This window comes from Pristiophorus japonicus, unplaced genomic scaffold (genome assembly GCF_044704955.1).
Source record: "Pristiophorus japonicus isolate sPriJap1 unplaced genomic scaffold, sPriJap1.hap1 HAP1_SCAFFOLD_112, whole genome shotgun sequence".
In the NCBI taxonomy this organism is placed as follows: Eukaryota; Metazoa; Chordata; class Chondrichthyes; family Pristiophoridae; genus Pristiophorus; species Pristiophorus japonicus.
In genome coordinates, this window is record NW_027250777.1 from 1,140,277 (window position 1) to 1,159,890 (window position 19,614).

The following is a 19,614-nucleotide window of genomic DNA, read 5'->3' on the forward strand; positions in this document are numbered from 1 at the left end:
GTGGACACTGACCCTCAGCCCCCTCTCCTACACCCGGGGACACTAGCCCTCAGCCCCCTCTCCTCCCCACGTGGACACTGACCCTCAGCCCCCTCTCCTACCCCCGACCACAGAGAACACTGACCCCCAGCCCCCCCTCCTACCCCCGACCCCCGGGGACACTGACGCTAAGCCCCCTCTCCTATCCCCGGGGACACTCACCCTCAGCCCCCTCTCATACCCCCGGGCCCAGGGGACACTGTCCCTCAGCTCCCTCTCCTACCCCCGGCCCCCGGGGGATACTGACCCTCAGCCCCCTCTCCTACCCCCGACCCCTGGGACACTGACCCTCAGCCCCCTCTCCCAAACCTGGGACACTGACCCTCAGCCCCCTCTCTCACCCCCGACCCCCGGGGGACACTGACCCTCAGCCCCCTCTCCTACCCCCGACCCCGGGGAAACTCACCCCCCAGCCGACTCTCCTACCTCCGACCCCCGGGGGACACCCTCAGCCCCCACTCGTACTCCCTGGGAACACTGACCCTCAGCCCCCTCTCCTACCTCCGGGGGACACTCACCCTCAGCCCGCTCTCCTACACCCGACCCCCGGGACACTGACCATCAGTCCCCTCTCCTACCCCCGACCCCCGGGGGATACCCACACTCAGCTCCCTCTCCTCCCCCCAACCCCGGGGTTCACTAACCCTCAGCACCCTCTCCTACCACCGGGGACACCCACCCTCAGCCCCCTCTCATAACCCCGACTGCCGGGGGACACCCACCCTCAGCCCCCTCTGCTACTCCCGACCACCGGGGGACACTCACAATCAGCCCCCTCTCCTACCACCGACCCCCGGGGGACACTCACCCTCAGCCCCCTATCCTACCTCGACCCCCGGGACACTGACCCTCCGCCCCCTCTCCTTCCCCCGGGACTCTCACCCTCAGCCCCCTCTCTCACACCCGACCCCCAGGGGAGACTGACCCTCAGCCCCCTCTCCTACCTAGGGGGACACTGACCCTCAGCCCCCTCTCCTACCCCCGACCCTCGGTGGACACCCACCCTCAGCTCCCTCGACTACCCCCGACCACCAGGGACACTGAACCTCAGCCCCCTCTCCTACACCCGGGTGACACTCACCCTCAGCCCCATCTCCGACTCCCGACCCCCCGGGGACACTCACCCTCAGCCCCCTCTCCTAAACCCGGGGACACTCGCCCTCAGCCCCCTCTCCTCCCCACGTGGACACTGACCCTCAGCCCCCTCTCCTACCCCCGACCACCGGGGACACTGACCCCCAGCCCCCCCTCCTACCCCCGACCCCCGGGGACACTGACGCTAAGCCCCCTCTCCTATCCCCGGGGACACTCACCCTCAGCCCCCTCTCATACCCCCGGGCCCAGGGGACACTGTCCCTCAGCTCCCTCTCCTACCCCCGGCCCCCGGGGGATACTGACCCTCAGCCCCCTCTCCTACCCCCGACCCCTGGGACACTGACCCTCAGCCCCCTCTCCCAAACCTGGGACACTGACCCTCAGCCCCCTCTCTCACCCCCGACCCCCGGGGTACACTGACCCTCAGCCCCCTCTCCTACCCCCGACCCCCGGGACACTGACACTCAGACCCCTCTCCCAACCCTGTGACACTGACACTCAGCCCCCTCTCCTGCCCCCGACCACCGGGGACACTGACCCTCAGCCCCCTCTTCTACCCACGGGGGACACTGACACTCAGCCCCCTCTTCTACCCACTGGGGACACTGACACTCAGCCCCCTCTCCTACCCCCGAACCTCAGGGACACTGACGCTCAGCCCCCTCTCCTACCCCCGACCCCCGGGACACTGACCCTCAGCCCCCTCTTCTACCCCCGACCCCGGGGAAACTCACCCCCCAGCCGAATCTCCTACCTCCGACCCCCGGGGGACACCCTCAGCCCCCACTCGTACTCCCTGGGAACACTGACCCTCAACCCACTCTCCTGCCCCCGACCACCGGGACACTGACCGTCAGTGCCCTCTCCTATCCCCAGGGACAGTCACCCTCAGCCCACTCTCATACCCCCGACTCCCGGGGGACACACACCCTCAGCCCCGATTCCTACTACCGACAACCGGGGGACACTCACCCTCAGCCCCCTCTCCGACCCCCGACGTACAACCACCCTTAGCCCACTCTCTCACCCCCGACCACCGGGGACACCCACCCTCAGCCCCCTCTCCTACCCCCGACCCCCGGGGACACTGACCCTCACCCCCTCTCCTATACCCAACCCTCGGGACACTGACGCTAAGCCCCCTCTCCTATCCCCGGGGACACTCACCCTCAGCCCCCCCTCCTACCCCGACCCCCGGGGACACTGTCCCTCAGCTCCCTCTCCTACCCCCGGCCCCCGGGGGATACTGACCCTCAGCCCCCTCTCCTACCCCCGACCCCTGGGACACTGACCCTCAGCCCCCTCTCCCAAACCTGGGACACTGACCCTCAGCCCCCTCTCTCACCCCCGACCCCCGGGGGACACTGACCCTCAGCCCCCTCTCCTACCTCCGACCCCCGGGGGACACTGACCCTCAGCCCCCTCTCCTACCCCCGACCCCCGGGACACTGACCCTCAGCCCCCTCTTCTACCCACGGGGGACACTGACACTCAGCCCCCTCTCCTACACCCGAACCTCGGGGGACACTGACCCTCAGCCCCCTCTCCTACCCCCGACCCCCGGACACTGACACTCAGCTCCCTCTCCCAACCCTGTGACACTGACACTCAGCCCCCTCTCCTGCCCCCGACCACCGGGGACACTGACCCTCAGCCCCCTCTTCTACCCACGGGGAACACTGAAACTCAGCCCCCTCTCCTACACCCGAACCCCGGGGACACTGACCCTCAGCCCCCTCTCCTACCCCCGACCCCCGGGACACTGACCCTCAGCCCCCTCTCCTACCCCCGACCCCGGGGAAACTCAGCCCCCAGCCGACTCTCCTACCTCCGACCCCCGGGACACTGACCCTCAGTCCCCACTCCTACTCACTGGGAACAATGATCCTCAACCCACTCTCCTGCCCCCGACCACCGGGACACTGACCGTCAGTGCCCTCTCCTATCCCCAGGGACAGTCACCCTCAGCCCACTCTCATACCCCCGACTCCCGGGGGACACACACCCTCAGACCCCACTCCTACCACCGACAAACGGGGGACACTCACTCTCAGCCCCCACTCCTACCACCGACAACCAGGGGACACTCACCCTCAGCCCCCTCTCCGACCCCCGACGTACAACCACCCTTAGCCCCCTCTCTCACCCCCGACCCCCGGGGACACCCACCCTCAGCCCCCTCTCCTACCCCCGACCACCGGGGACACTGACCCTCAGCCGCCTCTCCTAGACCCAACCCACGTGACACTGACCCACAGCCACCTCACAAACCCCCAGGGACACTGAACCTCAGCACTCTCTCCGACCCACGACCCCCGGGGACACTGACCCTCACCCCCTCTCCTAGACCCAACCCTCGGGACACTGACCCTCAGCCCCCTCACCAACCCCCGACCTCCGGGGACACTGACCCTCACCCCCTCTCCTAGACCCAACCCTCGGGACACTGACCCTCAGCCCCCTCTCCTACCCCCGACCCCGGGGGCCACTGGCCCTCAGCACCCTCTCCTACACCTGACCCTCGGGACACTGACCCTCAGCCCCCTCACCTACCCCCGGGAAACTCACCCTTGGCCCCCTCTCTCACCCCCGACCCCCGGGGGAGACTCACACTTGACCCCCCCTCCTACCCCCGGCCCCCAGGGGACACTGACCCTCAGCCCCCTCTCCTACCCCGACCCCCGGGGGATACTAACCCTCAGCCCCCTCTCCTACCCCCGACCCCTGGGACACTGACCCTCAGCCCCCTCTCCCAACCCTGGGACACTGACCCTCAGCCCCCTCTCTCACCCCCGACCCCCGGGGGAAACTGACCCTCAGCCCCCTCTCCTACCCCCGACCCCGGGGACACTGACCCTCAGCCCCCTCTCCGAACCCTGTGACACTGACACTCAGCCCCCTCTCCTAGCCCCGAACCCCGGGGACACTGACACTCAGCCTCCTCTCCTACCCCCGACCCCCGGGGAACACTTACCCTCAGCCCCCTCTCCTACCCACGACCCCCAGGACACTGACCCTCAGCCCTCTCTCCTTCCCCCGATCCCGGGGAAACTCATCCCCTAGCCCCCTCTCCTACCTCCGATCCCCGGGGGACACCCTCAGCCCCCACTCCTACCCCCTGACAACACTGACCCTCAACCCACTCTCCTACCCCCGACCCCCGGGGGACACTGACCCTCAGCCCACTCTCCTACCCCCGACCCCCGGGACACTGACCCTCAGTCCCCTCTCCTCACCCCGACCACATAGGGACACTCACCCTCAGGCCCCTCTCCTACCCAAGACGTACACCCACCCATAGCCCCCTCTCTCACCCCCGATCCCCGGGGACACCCAGCCTCAGCCCCCTCGACTACCCCCGACCACCGGGGACACTGACCCTCAGCCCCCTCTCCTACCCCCGACCCCCGGGGACACTGACCCTCAGCCCACTCTCATACCCCTGACCCCCGGGGACACCCACCCTCAGCCCCCTCGACTACCCCCGACCACCCGGGACACTGACCCTCAACCCCCCCTCCTATCCCCGACCCCCAGGGACACTGACGCTCAGCCCCCTCTCCTATCCCCGTGGGACACCCACCCTCATCCCCCTCTCCTAACCCCGACCACATAGGGACACTCACCCTCAGCCCCCTCTCCTACCCCCGACGTACACCCACCCTTAGCCCCCTCTCTCACCCCCGACCCCCGGGGACAGACACCCTCAGCCCCCTCGACTACCCCCGACCACCGGGGACACTGACCCTCAGCCCCCTCTCCTACCCCCGACCCCCGGGGACACCCACCCTCAGCCCCCGCGACTACCCCCGACCCCCGGGGACACTGACCCTCAGCCCACTCTCATACCCCTGACCCCCGGGGACACCCACCCTCAGCCCCCTCGACTACCCCCGACCCCCGGGGACACTGACCCTCAGCCCACTCTCATACCCCTGACCCCCGGGGACACCCACCCTCAGCCCCCTCGACTACCCCCGACCCCGGGGGACACTGACCCTCAGCCCCCTCTCCTACCCCCGACCCCCGGGGACACTGACCCTCAGCCCCCTCTCCGACCCACGACCCCCGGGGGACATACACCCTCAGCCCCCTCTCCTACCCCCGACCACCGAGGGACACTCACCCTCAGCCCCCTCTCCTACCCACGACGTACACTCACTCTTAGCCCACTCTCTCACCCCCGACCCCCGGGGACACTCACCCTCAGCCCTCTCGACTACCCCCAACCACCGGGGATACTGACCCCCAGCCCCCTCTGCTACCCACGACCCCCGGGGACACTGACACTCAGCCCCCTCTCCTAGATCCTACACTCGGGACACTGACGCTCAGCCACCTCAGCAACCCCCGGAGACACTGAACCTCAGCCCCCTCTCCTAACCCCGACTCCCGGGGACACTGACCCTTAGCCCCCTCTCCTAGATCCAACCCTCGGGACACTGACCCTCAGCCCCCTCACCAACCCCCGACTGCCTGGGACACTGAAGCACAGCCCCCTCTACTACCCCCGACCCCGGGGGGACACTCACCCTCAGCTCCCTCTCCTACACCCGACCCTCGGGACACTGACCCTCAGCCCCCTCACCTACCCTCGGGAGACACTGGCCCTCAGCCCTCTCTCTCACCCCCAACCCCCGGGGGACACTCACACTCGGCCCCCTCTCTCACCCCCGACCACCGGGGACACTCACCCTCAGCCCCGTCTCCTATCCCCGACCCCCGGGACACTGACCCTCAGCCACCTCTCCTACCAACGACCCCGGGGAAACTCACCCCCCAGCCCCCTCTCCTACCTCCGACACCCGGGGGACACCCTCAGCCCCCACTCCTACCCCCTGGGATCACTGACCCTCAACCCACTCTCCTACCCCCGAACCCCGGGGGACACTGACCCTCAGCCCACTCTCCTACCTCCGACCCCCGGGACACTGACCCTCAGTCCCCTCTCCTACCCCCGTCCCCCGGGGGACATACACCCTCAGCCCACTCTCATACCCCTGACCCCCGAAGGACACCCACCCTCAACCCCCTTTCCTAACCCCGACCACATAGAGACACTCACCCTCAGCCCCCTCGCCTACCCCCGACGTACACCCACCCTTAGCCCCCTCTCTCACCCCCGACCCCCGGGGACACTCAACCTCAGCCCTCTCGACTACCCCCGACCACCGGGGACACTGACCCTCAGCCCCCTCTGCTACCCTCGACCCCCGGGGACACTGACCCTAAGCCTCCTCTCCTACCCCGACCCGGGGGAAACTCACCCCCCAGCCCCCTCTGCTACCCCCGACCCCCAGGGACACTGACACTCAGCCCCCGCTCCTAGATCCTAAACTCGGGACACTGACCCTCAGCCACCTCAGCAACCCCCGGAGACACTGAACCTCAGCCCCCTCTCCTACCCCCGACCCCCGGGGACACTGACCCTCAGTCCCCCTCTCCTAGATCCAACCCTCGGGACACTGACCCTCAGCCCCCTCACCAACCCCCGACTGCCTGGGACACTGAACCTCAGCCCCCTCTCCTACCCCCGACACCGGGGGGACACTCACCCTCAGCCACCTCTCCTACACCCGACCCTCGGGACACTGACCCTCAGCCCCCTCACCTACCCTCGGGGGACACTGACCCTCAGCCCTCTCTCTCACCCCCAACCCCCGGGGACACTCACCCTCGGCCCCCTCTCTCACCCCCGACCACCGGGGACACTCACCCTCAGCCCCCTCTCCTAACCCCGACCCCCGGGGACATTGACCCTCAGCCCACTCTCTTACCCCCGACCCCCGGGGGACACTGACCCTCAGCCCCCTCTCCTATCCCTGACCCCCGGGACACTGACCCTCAGCCCACTCTCCTACCCCCGATCCCCGGGGGACACTGACCCTCAGCTCCCTCTCCAATCCCCGACCCCCGGAACACTGACCCTCAGCCCCCTCTCCTACCCCCGACCCCGGGGAAACTCAACCCCAGCCCCCTCTCCTACCTGCGACACCCGGGGGACACCCTCAGCCCCCACTCCTCCCTCCGACCCCCGGGGGACACCCTCAGCCCCCACTCCTACCCCCTGGGAACACTGACCCTCAACCCACTCTCCGAGCTCCGACCCCCGGGACACTGACCCTCAGACCCCTCTCCTACCCCCGACCCCGGGGGGACACTGACCCTCAGCATCCTCTCCTACACCTGACCCTCGGTACACTGACCCTCAGCCACCTCACCTACCCCCGGGGGACACTCACCCTTGGCCCCCTCTCTCACCCCCGACCCCCAGGGGACACTCACACTCAGCCCCCTCTCCTACCCCCGGCCCCCAGGGGACACTGTCCCTCAGCCCCCTCTCCTACCCTCGGCCCCCGGGGGATACTGACCCTCAGCCCCCTCTCCAAACCCCGACCCCTGGGACACTGACCCTCAGCCCCCTCTCCCAACCCTTTGACACTGACACTCAGCCTCCTCTCCTGCCCCTGACCACCGGGGACAGTGACCCTCAGCCCCCTCTCCTACCCCCGACCCCCGGGGAACACTGACCCTCAGCCCCCTCTCCTACCCCCGACCCCGGGGAAACTCATCCCCCAGCCCCCTCTCCTACCTCCGACCCCCACTCCTACCCCCTGGGAACACTGACCCTCAACCCAGTCTCCTACCCCCGACCCCCGGGGGACACTCACCCTCAGCCCACTCTCATACCCCTGACGCCCGGGGGACACCCACCCTCAGCCTCCTCTCCTAACCCCGACCACATAGGGACACTCACCCTCAGCCCCCTCTCCTACCCCCGACGTCCACCCACCCTTAGCCCCCTCTCTCACCCCCGACCCCCGGTGACACCCACCCTCAGCCCCCTCGACTACCCCCGACCACCGGGGACACTGACCCTCAGCCCCCTCAACTACCCCCGACCCCCGGGGACACAGACCCTCAGTCCCCCTCTCCTAGATCCAACCCTCGGGACACTGACCCTCAGCCCCCTCACCAACCCCCGTCTGCCTGGGACAATGAACCTCAGCCCCCTCTCCTAACCCCGACCCCGGGGGGACACTCACCCTCAGCCACCTCTCCTACACCCGACCCTCGGGACACTGACCCTCAGCCCCCTCACCTACCCTCGGGGGACACTGACCCTCAGCCCTCTCTCTCACCCCCAACCCCCGGGGACACTCACCCTCGGCCCCCTCTCTCACCCCCGACCACCGGGGACACACACCCTCAGCCCCCTCTCCTAACCCCGACCCCCGGGGACACTGACCCTCAGCCCACTCTCCTACCCCCGACCCCCGGGACACTGACCCTCAGCCCCCTCTCCTACCCCCGACCCCGGGGAAACTCAACCCCAGCCCCCTCTCCTACCTGCGACACCCGGGGGACACACTCAGCCCCCACTCCTACCTCCGACCCCCGGGGGACACCCTCAGCCCCCACTCCTACCCCCTGGGAACACTGACCCTCAACCCACTCTCCTACCCCCGACCCCCGGGGGACACTGACCCTCAGCCCACTCTGCTACCCCCGACCCCCGGGGGACACTGATCCTCAGGCCACTCTCCTAGCTCCGACCCCCGGGACACTGACCCTCAGAACCCTCTCCTACCCCCGACCCCGGGGGGACACTGAACCTCAGCACCCTCTCCTACACCCGACCCTCGGGACACTGACCCTCAGCCACCTCACCTACCCCCGGGGGACACTCACCCTTGGCCCCCTCTCTCACCCCCGACCCCCAGGGGACACTCACACTCAGCCCCCTCCCCTACCCCCGGCCCCCAGGGGACACTGTCCCTCAGCCCCCTCTCCTACCCCCGGCCCCCGGGGGATACTGACCCTCAGCCCCCTCTCCTAACCCCGACCCCTGGGACACTGACCCTCAACCCCCTCTCACAACCCTTTGACACTGACACTCAGCCCCCTCTCCTGCCCCTGACCACCGGGGACAGTGACCCTCAGCCCCCTCTCCTACCCACGGGGGACACTGACCCTCAGCCCCCTCTCCTACCCCCGAACACCGGGGACACTGACCCTCAGCCTCCTCTCCTATCCCCGACCACCGGGGAACACTGACCCTCAGCCCTATCTCCTACCCCCGACCCCGGGGAAACTCACCCCCCCAGCCCCCTCTCCTACCTCCGACCCCCACTCCTACCCCCTGGGAACACTGACCCTCAACCCAGTCTCCTACCCCCGACCCCCGGGGGACACTCACCCTCAGCCCACTCTCATACCCCTGACGCCCGGGGGACACCCACCCTCAGCCTCCTCTCCTAACCCCGACCACATAGGGACACTCACCCTCAGCCTCCTCTCCTAACCCCGACCACATAGGGACACTCACCCTCAGCCCCCTCTCCTACCCCCGACGTCCACCCACCCTTAGCCCCCTCTCTCACCCCCGACCCCCGGTGACACCCACCCTCAGCCCCCTCGACTACCCCCGACCACCGGGGACACTGACCCTCAGCCCCCTCTCCTACCCCCGACCCCCGGGGACACAGACCCTCAGCCCACTCTCATACCCCTGACCCCCGGGGACACCCACCCTCAGCCCCCTCGACTACCCCCGGCCACCGGGGACACTGACCCTCAACCCCCCCTCCTACCCCCGACCCCCGGGGACACTGACGCTCAGCCCCCTCTCCTAACCCCGACCACAAAGGGACACTCACCCTCAGTCCCCTCTCCGACCCACGACGTACACTCACTCTTAGCCCCCTCTCTCACCCCCGACCCCCGGTGACAAGGACCCTCAGCCCCCTCTCCTACCCCCGACCCCCGGGGACACTGACCCTCAGCCCCCTCTCCTAGATCCAACCCTCGGGACACTGACCCTCAGCCCCCTCTCCTAGCCCCGACCCCCGGGGACACTGACCCTCAGCCCCCTCTCCTAGATCCAACCCTCGGGACACTGACCCTTAACCCCCTCACCAACCAGCGACCCCTGGGACACTGACCCTCAGCCCCCTCACCAACCCGCGACCCCTGGGACACTGAACCTCAGCCCCCTCTCCTACCCCCGACCCCGGGGGGACACTCACCCTCAGCCCCCTCTCCTACACCCGACCCTCGGGACACTGACCCTCAGCCCCCTCACCTACCTCCGGGGGACACTGACCCTCAGCCCTCTCTCTCACCCCCAACCCCCCGAGGACACATACCCTCGGCCCCCTCTCTCACCCCCGACCCCCGGGGACACTGACCCTCAGCCGAATCTCCTACCCCCGGGGGACACTGACCCTCAGCCCCCTCTCCTACACCCGACCCCTGGGGGACACTGACCCTCATCCCCCTCTCCTACCCCCGGGGACACTGACCCTCAGCCCCCTCTCCTACCCCCGACCCCCGGGACACTGACCCTCAGCCCCTTCTCCTATCCCCGGGGACACTAACCCTCAGCCCCCTCTCCTACCCCCGACCCCCGGGGCCACTCACCCTCGGCCCCCTCTCTCATAACCGACACCTGGGGGACACTCACGCTCAGCCCCCTCTCCTACACCAGGCCCCCAGGGGACACTGATCCTCAGCCCCCTCTTCTATCCCTGACCCCCCGGGATCACTGACCCTCAGCCCCCTCTCCTAACCCCGACCCCGGGGAAACTCAACCCCCAGCCCCCTCTCCTACCCCCGACCCCCGGGTGACACTGACCCTCAGCCCACTCTCCAACCCCGAACCCCGGGGCAAACTGATCATCAGACCCGTCTCTCACCCCCGACCCCCGGGGACACCCATCCTCAGCCTCCTCGACTACCCCCGACCCCCGGGACACTGACCCTCAGTCCCCTCTCCTACCCCCGACCCCCGGGGACACTGACCCTCAGCCCCCTCTCCAACACCCGACCTTCGGGACACTGACCCTCAGCCCCCTCTCCTACCCCCGACCCCCGGGGGACACTGACCCTCAGCCCCCTCTCCAACACCGACCCCCGGGGACACTGACACTCAGCCCCCTCTCCAACACCCGACCTTCGGGACACTGACCCTCAGCCCCCTCTCCAACACCGACCCCCGGTGGACACTGACACTCAGCGCCCTCTCCTACCCCCGACCCCCGGGGGACACTGACCCTCAGCCCCCTCTCCAACACCGACCCCCGGGGACACTGACACTCAGCCCCCTCTCCTAGACCCAACCCTCAGGACACTGACTTTCAGCCACCTCAACAACCCCCGGAGACACTGAACCTCAGCCCCCACTCCTACCCCCGACCCCCAGGGACACTGACCCTCAGCCCCCTCTCCTAGAACCAACCCTCGGGACACTAACCCTCAGCCTCCTCTCCTACCCCCGACCCCCGGGGGACACTGACCCTCAGCCCCCTCTCCTACCCCCGACCCCGGGACACTGACCCTCAGCCCCCTCTCCAACCCCCGACCCCGGGGAAATTTACCCCCCCAGCTCCCTCTCCTACCTCCGACCCCCGGGGGACACCATCAGCCCCCACTCCTACCCCCTGGGAACACTGACCCTCAACCCACACTCCTATCCCAGACCCCCGGGGGACACTGATCCTCAGCCCACTCTCCTACCTCCGACCCCCGGGACATTGACCCTCAGTCCCCTCTCCTACCCCCGTCCCCCGGTGGACACTCACCCTCAGCCCACTCTCATACCCCTGACCAGGGGGACACCCACCTTCAGCCCCCTCTCCTAACACCGACCACATAGGGACACTCACCCTCAGCCCCCTCTCCTACCCCCGACTTACCCCCACCCTTAGCCCCCTCTCTCACCCCCGACCCCCGGGGACACACACCCTCATCCCCCTCGACTACCCCCGACCACCGGGGACACTGACCCTCAGCCCCCTCTCCTACCCCCGACCCCCGGGGACACTGACCTCAGCCCACTCTCATACCCCTGACCCCCGGGGACACCAACCCTCAGCCCCCTCGACTACACCCGACCACCGGGGACACTGACCCTCAGCCCCCCCTCCTACACCCGACCCCCAGGGACACTGACGCTCAGCCCCCTCTCCTACCCCCGACCACCGGGGGAGACTCACCCTCAGCCCCCTCTCTGACCCACGACGTACACTCACTCTTAGCCCCCTCTCTCACCCTCGACCCCCGGGGACACTCACCCTCAGCCCACTCTCATAACCCCGACCCCCGGGGGACACACACCCTCAGCCCCCTCTCCTACCCCCGACCACCGGGGGAGACTCACCCTCAGCCCCCTCTCTGACCCACGACATACACTCACTCTTAGCCCCCTCTCTCACCCTCGACCCCCGGGGACACTCACCCTCAGCCCTCTCGACTACCCCCAACCACCCGGGATACTGACCCTCAGCCCTCTCTGCTACCCCCGACCCCCGGGGACACTGACACTCAGCCCCCTCTCCTAGACACAACCCTCGGGACACTGACCCTCAGCCACCTCAGCAACCCCCGGAGACACTGAACCTCAGCCCCCTCTCCTACCCCCGACCCCCGGGGACACTGACACTCATCCCCCTCTCTTAGATCCAACCCTCGGGACACTGACCCTCAGCCCCCTCACCAACCCCCGACTGCCTGGGACACTGAACCTCAGCCCCCTCTCCTACCCCCGACCCCGGGGGGACACTCACCCTCAGCCACTTCTCCTACACCCGACCCACGGGACACTGACCCTCAGCCCCCTCACCTACCCTCGGGGGACACTGACCCTCAGCCCTCTCTCTCACCCCCAACCCCCGGGGGACACTCACCCTCGGCCCCCTCTCTCACCCCCGACCAACGGGGACACTGACCCTCAGCCCCCTCTCCTACCTCCTACACGCGGGGGACACCCTCAGCCCCCACTCCTACCCCCTGGGAACACTGAACCTCAACCCACTCTCCTACCCCCGACCCCCGGGGGACACTGACCCTCAGCCCACTCTCCTACACCCGACCCCCGGGGGACACTGATCCTCAGACCACTCTCCTAGCTCCGACCCCCGGGACACTGACCCTCAGCCCCCTCTCCTACCCCCGACCCCGGGGGGACACTGACCCTCAGCATCTTCTCCTACACCCGACCCTCGGGACACTGACCCTCAGCCCCCTCACCTACCCCCGGGGGACACTCACCCTTGGCCCCCTCTCTCACCCCCGACCCCCAGGGGACACTCACACTCAGCCCCCTCTCCTACCCCCGGCCCCCAGAGGACACTGTCCCTCAGCCCCCTCTCCTACCCCCGGCCCCCGGGGGATACTGACCCTCAGCCCCCTCTCCTACCCGCGACCCCTGGGACACTGACCCTCAGCCCCCTCTCCCAACCCTGTGACACTGCCACTCAGCCCCCTCTCCTGCCCCCGACCACCGGGGACAGTGACCCTCAGCCCCCTCTCCTACCCCCGAACCCCGGGGACACTGACCCTCAGCATCCTCTCCTACACCCGATCCTCGGGACACTGACCCTCAGCCCCCTCACCTACCCCCGGGGGACACTGACCCTTGGACCCCTCTCTCACCCCCGACCCCCAGGGGACACTCATACTCAGCCCCCTCACCTACCCCCGGGGGACACTGACCCTCAGCCCCCTCTCCTACCCCCGACCACCGGGGGACACTCACCCTCAGTCCCCTCTCCGACCCATGACGTACACTCACTCTTAGCCCCCTCTCTCACCCCCGAGCCCCGGGGACACTCACCCTCAGCACTCTCGACTACACCCGACCACCGGGGACACTGACCCTCAGCCCCCTCTGCTACCCCCGACCCCCGGGGACACTGACACTCAGCCCCCCCTCCTAGATCCAACCCTCGGGACACTGACCCTCAGCCAACTCAGCAACCCCCCGAGACACTGAACCTCAGCCCCCTCTCCTACCCCAGACCCCCGGGGACACTGACCCTCAGCCCCCTCTCCTAGATCCAACCCTCGGGACACTGACCCTCAGCCACCTCAGCAACCCCCGGAGACACTGAACCTCAGCCCCATCTCCTACCCCAGACCCCCGGGGACACTGACCCTCAGCCCCCTCTCCTAGATCCAACCCTCGGGACACTCACCCTCAGCACCCTCTCCTAACCCCGACCCCCGGGGACACTGACCCTCAGCCCCCTCTCCTACACCCGACCCTCGGGACACTGACCCTCAGCACCCTCTCCTAACCCCGACCCCCGGGGACACTTACCCTCAGCCCCCTCACCTACCCCCGGGGGACACTGATCCTCAGCCCTCTCTCTCACCCCCAACCCCCCGAGGACACATACCCTCGGCCCCCTCTCTCACCCCCGACCCCCGGGGACACTGACCCTCAGCCGAATCTCCTACCCCCGGGGGACACTGACCCTCAGCCCCCTCTCCTACCCCCGACCCCTGGGACACTGACCCTCAGCCCCTTCTCCTATCCCCGGGGACACAAACCCTCAGCCCCCTCTCTCATAACCGACACCCGGGGGACACTCACGCTCAGCCCCATCTCCTGCCCCCGACTCCCGGGGGACACTCACCCTAAGCCCCCTCTCCTAAACCCGACCCCCGGGGGACACTCACGCTCAGCCCCCTCTCCTACACCAGGCCCCCAGGGGACACTGATCCTCAGCCCCCTCTTCTATCCCTGACCCCCCGGGATCACTGACCCTCAGCCCCCTCTCCTACCCCCGACCCCGGGGAAACTCTACCCCCAGCCCCCTCTCCTACCCCCGACCCCCGGGTGACACTGACCCTCAGCCCACTCTCCTACCCCGACCCCCGGGGCAAACTGATCCTCAGACCCGTCTCTCACCCCCGACCCCCGGGGACACCCACCCTCAGCCTCCTCGACTACCCCCGACCCCCGGGACACTGACCCTCAGTCCCCTCTCCTAACCCCGACCCCCGGGGACACTGACCCTCAGCACCCTCTCCGAGACCCAACCCTCTGGACACTGACCCTCAGTCCCCTCACCAACCCCCGACCCCCGGGGACACTTAACCTCATCCCCCTCTCCTACCCCCGACCCCTGGGGGACACTCACCCTCAGCCGCCTCTCCTACACCTGACCCTCGGGATACTGACCCTCAGCCCCCTCACCTACCCCCGGGGTTCACTCACCCTCAGCCCGCTCTCCTACCCCCGACCCCCAGGGGACACTCACGCTCAGCCCCCTCTCCTAACCCCGGCCCACGGGGTACAATGACCCTCAGCCCCCTCTCCAACACCCGACCTTCGGGACACTGACCCTCAGCCCCCTCTCCAACACCAGACCTTCGGGACACTGACCCTCAGCCCCCTCTCCAACACCGACCCCCGGGGACACTGACACTCAGCCCCCTCTCCTACCCCCGACCCTCGGGACACTGACCCTCAGCCCCTTTTCCTATCCACGGGGACACTAACCCTCAGCCCCCTCTCCTAGACCCAACCCTCAGGACACTGACCTTCAGCCACCTCAACAACCCCCGGAGACACTGAACCTCAGCCCCCACTCCTACCCCCGACCCCCAGGGACACTGACCCTCAGCCCCCTCTCCTGAACCAACCCTCGGGACACTAACCCTCAGCCTCCTCTCCTACCCCCGACCCCCGGGGGACACTGACCCTCAGCCCCCTCTCCTACCACCGACCCCCGGGACACTGACCCTCAGCCCCCTCTCCAACACCGACCCCCGGGGACACTGACACTCAGCCCCCTCTCCTACCCCCGACCCTCGGGACACTGACCCTCAGCCCCTTCTCCTATCCACGGGGACACTAACCCTCAGCCCCCTCTCCTAGACCCAACCCTCAGGACACTGACCTTCAGCCACCTCAACAACCCCCGGAGACACTGAACCTCAGCCCCCACTCCTACCCCCGACCCCCAGGGACACTGACCCTCAGCCCCCTCTCCTAGAACCAACCCTCGGGACACTAACCCTCAGCCTCCTCTCCTACCCCCGACCCACGGGACACTGACCCTCAGCCCTCTCTCCTACCCCCGACCCCCGGGAAATTTACACCCCCAGCCCCCTCTCCTACCTCCGACCCCCGGGGGACACCCTCAGCCCCCACTCCTACCCCCTGGGAACAATGACCCTCAAACCACACTCCTACCCCAGACCCCCGGGGGACACTGATCCTCAGCCCCCTCTCCTACCTCCGACCCCCGGGTACACACTCAGCCCCCACTCCTACCTCCTGGGAACAATGACCCTCAACCCACACTCCTACCCCAGACCCCCTGGGGACACTGATCCTCAGCCCACTCTCTTACCTCCGATCCCCGGGACACTGACCCTCAGTCCCCTCTCCTACCCCCGTCCCCCGGTGGACACTCACCCTCAGGCCCCTCTCCTACCCCCGACGTACCCCCACCCTTAGCCCCCTCTCTCACACCCGACCCCCGGGGACACCCACCCTATTCCCCCTCGACTACCCCCGACCACCGGGGACACTGACGCTCAGCCCCCTCTACTAACCCCGACCCCCGGGGACACTGACCCTCAGCCCACTCTCATACCCCTGACCCCCGGCGACACCCACCCTCAGCCCCCTCGACTACCCCCGACCACCGGGGACACTGACCCTCAGCCCCCCCTCCTGCACCCGACCACCGGGGACACTGAACCTCAGCCCCCCCTCCTGCACCCGACCCCCAGGGACACTGACCCTCAGCCCCCCCTCCTGCACCCGACCCCCGGGGACACTCACCCTCAGCCCACTCTCCTACCCCCGACCACCGGGGATACTGACCCTCAGCCCCCTCTGCTACCCACGACCCCCGGGGACACTGACCCTCAGCTCCCTCTCCTACCCCCGGCCCCCGGGGGACACTGACACTCAGCCCACTCTCCTACCCCCGACCCCCGGGGGACACTGACCCTCAGCCCCCTCTCCTACCCCCGACCCCCGGGAAACTGACGCTCAGCCCCCTCACCTACCCCCGGGGGACACTGACCCTCAGCCCTCTCTCTCACCCCCGACCCCCGGGGGACACTCACCCTCGGCCCCCTCTCTCACTCCCGACCCCCGGGGGACACTCACGCTCAGCCCCTCTCCTACCCCCGACCCCCGGGACACTGACTCTCAGCCCACTCTCCTACACCCGAGCCTCGGGACACTCACCCTCAGCCCCCTCTCCTACCCCCGACCCCCGGGACACTGACCCTCAGCCCACTCTCCTACACCCGAGCCTCGGGACACTCACCCTCAGCCCCCTCTCCTAACCACGGGGGACACTGACCCTCAGCCCCGTCTCCTACACCCGACCCCTGGGGGACACTGACCCTCATCCCCCTCTCCTACCCCCGGGGACACTGACTCTCAGCCCCCTCTCCTACCCCCGACCCCCGGGACACTGACCCTCAGCCCCCTCTCCTATCCCCGGGGACACTAACCCTCAGCCCCCTCTCCTACTCCCGACCCCCGGGGGACACTCACCCTCGGCCCCCTCTCTCACCACCGACACCCGGGGGACACTCACCCTCAGCCCCCTCTCCTACCCCCGACCCCCGGGGGACACTCACGTTCAGCCCCCTCTCCTACCCCCGGCTCCCGGGGGACACTGACCTTCAGCCCCCTCTCCTACCCCCGACCCCCCGGGATCACTGACCCTCAGCCCTCATCTCCTACACGCGACCGCGGGGAAACTCAACCTCCAGCCCCCTCTCCTAACTCCGACCCCGGGGGGACAACCTTAGCCCGCTCTCCTACCCACGGGGGACACTGACCCTCAGCCCACTCTCCTACCACTGACCCCCGGGGGACACTGACCCTCAGCCCAATCTCCTACCACCGACACCCGGGGGACACTGACCCTCAGCCCACTCTCCTACCCCTGACCCCCGGGGGACACTGACCCTCAGCCCAATCTCCAACCACCGACACCAGGGGGACACGGACACTCAGCCCCCTCTCCTACACCCGACCCTGGGGAAACTCACCCCACAGCCCCCTTTCCTACCCCCGACCCCCGGGTGACACTGGCCCTCAGCCCACTCTCCTACCCCCGACCCCTGGGGGAAACTGATCCTCAGACCCGTCTCTCACCTCCGACCCCCGGGGACACCCACCCTCAGCCCCCTCGACTACCCCCGACCCCCGGGACACTGACCCTCAGCCCCCTCTCCGAGACCCAATCCTCTGAACACTGACCCTCAGCCACCTCACCAACCCAAGACCCCCGGGGACACTGAAACTCATCCCCCTCTCCTACCCCCGACCCCCGGGGGACACTCACCCTCAGCCGCCTCTCCTACACCTGACCCTCGGGATACTGACCCTCAGCCCCTTCACCTACCCCCTGGGGACACTCACCCTCAGTCCCATCTCCTACCCCCGACTCCCGGGGGACACTCACCCTCAGCCCCCTCTCCTACCCACGGGGGACACTGACCCTCAGCCCCCTCTCCTACACCCGACCCCCGGGGGACACTGACCCTCAGCCCCCTCACCAACACCGACCCCCGGGAACACTGACACTAAGCCCCCTATCCTACCCCCGACCCCCGGGGGACACTCACCCTCAGCCTCCTCTCCTACCCCCGACCCCCGGGGCACACTCACGCTCAGCCCCCTCTCCTACCCCCGGGGGACACTGACCCTCAGCCCCCTATCCTACACCCGACCCTCGGGTCACTCACCCTCAGCCCCCTCTCCTACCCACGGGGGACACTGACCCTCAGCCCCCTCTCCCACACCCGACCCCCGGGGACACTGACCCTCAGCCCCCTCTCCTACCCCCGACCCCCGGGACACTGACCCTCAGCCACCCTTCCTATCCCCGAGGACACTAACCCTCAGCCCCCTCACCTACCCCCGACCCCCGGGGGACACTCACCCTCAGCCCCCTCTCTCACCCCCGACCCCCGGGGGACACTGACTCTCAGCCCTCACTCCTACCCCCGACCCCCGGGGGACACTGACCCTCAGCCCACTCTCCTACCCCCGACCCCGGGGGACACTGATCCTCAGCCCCCTCTCTCACCCCCGACCCGCGGGGACACCCACCCTCAGCCCCCTCGAGAAACCTCGACCCCAGGGACACTGACCCTCAGTCCCCTCTCCTACCCCCGACCCCCGGGGACACTGACCCTCAGCCCACTCTCCGAGACCCAACCATCTGGACACTGACCCTCAGCCCCCTCACCAACTCCCGACCCCCGGGGACACTGAACTTCAACCCCCTCTCCTACCCCCGACCCCCGGGGGACACTCACCCTCAGCCGCCTCTCCTACACCTGACCCTCGGTACACTGACCCTCAGCCCCCTCACCTACCCCCGGGGGACACTGACCCTCAGCCCCCTATCCTACACCCGACCCTCGGGTCACTCACCCTCAGCCCCCTCTCCTACCCACGGGGGACACTGACCCTCAGCCCCCTCTCCCACACCCGACCCCCGGGGACACTGACCCTCAGCCCCCTCTCCTACCCCCGACCCCCGGGACACTGACCCTCAGCCACCCTTCCTATCCCCGAGGACACTAACCCTCAGCCCCCTCACCTACCCCCGACCCCCGGGGGACACTCACCCTCAGCCCCCTCTCTCACCCCCGACCCCCGGGGGACACTGACTCTCAGCCCTCACTCCTACCCCCGACCCCCGG

At 68.5% G+C, this 19,614-nt stretch overlaps 1 pseudogene; it reads left to right on the forward strand.

Moving 5' to 3' along the window:
• Positions 1-19,614, forward strand: part of LOC139241619 (beta-1,4 N-acetylgalactosaminyltransferase 1-like) — a 59,721-nt pseudogene that overhangs the window by 21,393 nt on the left and 18,714 nt on the right.